Below are 5,201 nucleotides of genomic sequence, written 5' to 3' on the forward strand. Positions count from 1 at the left end.
CACAGGTGAACAACAAAAGCATCTACTCTATGTTACTACTTGTTCACATGAGGAGTTAAAATTGGTTCATGAGGAACTTTGTGTTACTCATGATAACTTGGTAAATGATCATGCTTTTCTCACTAAGAAGCTTTCTAACGAAGAAATAAAAACTAGTGAGAGCTCATCACTTGGGTCAAATGATCAATCACATATTGTTACTAACCCTTGTGATGTAGGTAAGAAGCATGTATCCACCTCTTATGATGATTTATTATCTATGCCATTTTCTTCACATATAGATGCTTGTTCTACTTCTTTGTCTTGTGAGACTAACCTTTTGAAGGAGAACAATGAGCTCAAAAGTGAAGTGAAAAATTTGAGCAACAAGTTAGAGAGGTGCTACTACTCAAAAGTCACCTTTGAGCATATATTGAAGACTCAAAGAAAATATGATGACAAATGTGGCCTTGGCTTCAAGAAGAAGATGACAAAGGGCAAAAGAAAGCAAGAAAAGAAGATAAAGAAGCAAGAAAGAGAAAAGCTCTCTCATTTCACGTGCTACTGGTGCCACGAAATGGGACATCTTGTTAATGGTTTCCCTAATAAAAAGAAGCTCAAGAAGATGAAGGAAGAAGAAAGACTAAAGCATGTCAAATGCTTCAAGTGCCGCACTTGGGGTCATCACACCTTAATGTGCCCAACCAAACACTTGGTGAAGCAACAAGTGAAGCCTCAACCAAAGCCACACATTGAGCAAGAAAAAAATACCCCAAGCTCAAGTCAAGATCAACCATGAAGGTGATGACTTGATGATAAAGAAGAAGAAAACAAGAAGGGGTGGAAGAGCAAGGCATCCAACTCTTATTCAAGATGCCAAGATGATGAGCAAGAATCAAACTAAGAAGAATGAAGAAAAGAAAAATAAGTTTGCTCACATCAAGTGCTTTGAGTGCAAGAATGAGGGACACTTTGCCTCGAAGTGTCCTACCAAGCTTGAGAAGAAGGCTCAAGCAACTTTCAAGAGGCAAGGAAATGAGAAGCACAACATGAGCAAGGAAGAAAAAGCTCAAGCAAAGAGAATGTGCTACTCATGCTGGGAAAGGGGACACATGGCTCATTCATGTCCCCTAGGTAATAATTCTAAGCCTATTTCGATTGATGATAACATTGTGCTTAGAAAGGATGGCAATGGTACCTCATTGGTTGCAATTGCAAAACATCCCGCTACTCATACTAAGGCTATGCCTAAGTATGTTGCACCTAACTTGAGAGGACCCAAACTAGTTTGGGTACCATCAAAAAGTGGATGAATGTGTGTAGGTACCATCGGCATTGGAGGCTTGATTCAATTGATCCTATAATTGTTCATCATATGATTGAGTCAAGTATTGAAGCCTAGTGCACATCCAAACCACATGCCATGACAATATAGTGAAGTCCAAATGTGCTACAACATACAAGTGTCATATTCAAGTTGTGGTGTTCTATTGAATTATGTGATGGCTTGCAAATACATGAGTTGAAGCTTGCAAATTAGATGATCATGAGCTAACCAAGGTATATCTTTGTTGATCACATTTATTTGGGTTCATATGAGTTGATTGAATTGGATATATATGCAATGATGCTTGTTATAAGATGATTGAATGGATTAAATGATTAGTAATCAAGTTTGGATTGATTTGAGTTGGATAAGTTCATGAGATGAATTTTATTAAGTGGATTCAATGGATATAAGTCTTGTGAATGCACTCGATCAAGTTGATTTCAAGTTTGATTCAATTTGAAGAAGTATAGCTCAATTGCTTGAAATCTGTCCTATATTAAAAAAACTGAGCTAGCAGTGATCAAGTCTGAGTTTGAGTGATAAAATCTATTTAGAATGGCTTGAAATTTGGTACGCATGCTGTATACTTATCATAGAAGATGCTGTAGAAATTTCATGAGATTTAGATGAGGGATACTTCGGTTTTGGAGTGGATCTCATCAGCTATAGTGCAACAGTTTTCAGCATATAGCAGTGGTGGAAGAATTGAAATCTGGTAGAAATCTAGAAGTCAAAAGAAGCTCAAATTTTTACAGCTGCTAGATGACTTAGTGAATCACATCTCCACCAAATTTAGTGGTATTTAGATCTGTACATTGTGAAATATGGGTTATACTTTAAAGGGTACAGAATCTGCTAGAGAAGTGACAGTTATTGGATTGATCTAGAGTCACTTTGATTAAAAGGTCCTCAAGTTGGAAACATGATTATAAGTATTTGAGGCACCTAGGTTTGGTTTTTGAATTGATCTAGAAGCATGACAAGTTGAGTAAAAAGCTATTTGATTGTGGAATGTACTTGTGTACACATTTAGTACTCAAGATTGAAGGTCAAGATCAAACTCAAGATGAAGATGAAGTTTAAGTTCTAGTGACAATTGGAGATTATTTGGTAGAAAGAAAAGGACTTAAACAAGTAAAAAGAAAAGGACTTAACGAAGGATTCATGATTACTCATCATATTAAGTCCATCACTTGAATCAATCAATCAAGGCAATTTAAGTGAGTATCAAGAATCGTTCTTTAGAGAGAGGTCACTTGTCCCTATGTGAGGGGCTTGCCACCCGAGGAGTGGGTAAACCAAGTGTGGTGCTTGAAAAGCTAACATGGAAGTGGTGATCTAAAGGACATTTGAGATGCTTAGTTGAAGCAATCAAAAAGATTGATCAAGAGAGCAAGCAACATCCAAAAGAGAGCTAGTCATGCTATTTCAAGTGATATTCTTAGTAGTTCTCTCGTGCAAGCAATGATCAAGAAAATATGAAGCAAGACAACCACAACAAAAGATAGTGCACTTGATTATAAATGGTTCTCAAATTTATATGGTTGAAGATTTGATCTATCAATTGGCATTTATAATTTGTCTTCATCAAGCATATAATTGGACTTCACATTGCTATTTGGAGCTAAATTGGAATCTTATTGACTATCCTCTTCTCCAACATAGCAAAGGTATCATTGTAATGTGCATGATCATTTCATCCCTTACTAATATATGGTTAGTGCATATAGTACATGCTTAATAGGATCATGCATTACAAATGAAAAATTTTAAATTCATAGCTTACCACTATTGCTTGATTGGTTAATTAATCTAGTGGTATGTATGTGAGTTTCTTCATGAGCTAGTAAATCCAAGTACTTGATCTATTTTGGATTGTTAACAAGTGACAAGTACAACATTGGCAAGATAACCCTTAATGAAAGGTGTGAAAAAGCTTGTCATTGGTTCAAAACGGACTTGGAATCTTCATTGTAGTTCGTGATAGTGACAGCTTCATTGATTCTTATATAGTCCCCTTCTCGTGTATTGGGCTGGCAGAGCAACATTATTACAGGGGAGTGATTGCTATGTTTCTCATTTACCTTGCTAATATCACTATGCATGGGCGTAGTCTTGTCTCGCAATGATTGCTAAGTATGCTTGCACTAACTATGATAATGCTAGACTATATAGTTAAGAATAACTTAGGAAATATTTTTGTAGTTCGTTCTAATACCATGCTAATGATTTTCTAGAGTATCTAATTGAGGTGCTTATCATATTTATTATGTGGCTAAGTTATGATCAGATTAATTATCCTTGTCACTATTCATTACTTCATATATCCTTTATGTGACACTTACCCCTGTATGAAAGAGTTAGATAAATGTTCTCAATTATACATGCAATGATAGATACTCAATCACATATTCTATTCTGTAATCAATATTGATGATTGTTAATCCCTTCCCAGTGGTAAAAATATAAATAACGATACCTGGAATACTTCTTGGTTAAAATGCTACATCGGTATTAATCTGTGCGCCTGCAGATCCCATTTATTATTTATTTAGAAGAGCAATTGCATATTTCAATACCGCGTCTCTCATGTCATGCTGGGGATGACAACTTGGCTTAAGTGGTATGAGTATCAGGTTTGGCATTTTTGGCACCGTTACTAGAATTAGAAAACTAGGTCTACTTTTGGTAATGATGTTAAGAATACCCAACAGCCATGCTGGTACGGAAGCCTCGAGTAGGCTCGCGCCATACCCCTATCGAGGCCTACTCTAGCGCCTACACCCTGTAACCTTGAGCCTCCCCTTGGACTATAAAAGGAGACGCTGAGGCCAAGCTAGATAGGCAACGCACAACATACGATACGAAGAATACCACCTGCATACACCGCTTCTCCGCACTAAGACTTAGAACCCGCATCGAATCCTTCTTGTATTCACCCCTGTACAAGCACTTAGGTGCAAGATAATACAAATTCTCTCCCCCCGCTGGACGTAGGGTCTTCTTTTGCCCGAACCAGGATAAACCCTTGTGTCCATCTTGCATCACCATCCAGAAAGGAAAACACGCACACAAATTCACTCGTTGGTGTTACCCCCGAGGTTAAAAACCGACAAAGTGGCATACCTTTTCTGAACTGAAGATCTCAAAGTGATTAAACGGCTTTTTTGTCAAAAGTAAACTTTAAACCAGTTTCCAAAATATAACCCAGGAGAGCTCCAGATCTGCTAACATATAACCATTACTCATGGAAAATATATATGGAAAAATCAAAGCCAAAACCGATGTACTTAATTAGATAGCCAACTCATAAATACTTACAAATCGGTGACATTGAGGTTCTTCCATAGCATTGTATCAGAATTAGATACGGCAGCTATCTTAACTGCAATTGAGACGCATTAATGTTAGCCATTTGCACTAAATAGAGAAGAATCAAATAAGGGCATGAGAGTTCCTAAAATAACAAGTAAAAATGGGACAGGAAAACTGATTTCTCAAACAGCTAGTAATTAGTCGCCCATACAGTTAGAGACTTTGTTCCCAAGCATGCAAGAGCCCAGTCCAACCAACCATACCAACTCACACCAATGAGCTAAGTTATTTGGTGGATTTGGGTAACAATCAACTCAATGAAAAACATATACAAGAGATTGTCACATAGGATTTGATATTTCCATAAAAACTACTAGGGTTAGATGATAGAGATGAAGCAAACATCTAGAATACAAAATCAGTGTAAACTTGGTGACCTGTTTGTCAATCTATGACGCCTTTTTTTCTTCCTACCCTACCCAATCCCATGTAGGATATACTGAAGTGTGCTTAGCTGCTTCAGATAATCTTTTTATTATCAGGTTTAGACAGAAACAAATCAAGGCCCATTTGGAAT

This window comes from Sorghum bicolor, chromosome 8 (genome assembly GCF_000003195.3).
Source record: "Sorghum bicolor cultivar BTx623 chromosome 8, Sorghum_bicolor_NCBIv3, whole genome shotgun sequence".
In the NCBI taxonomy this organism is placed as follows: Eukaryota; Viridiplantae; Streptophyta; class Magnoliopsida; order Poales; family Poaceae; genus Sorghum; species Sorghum bicolor.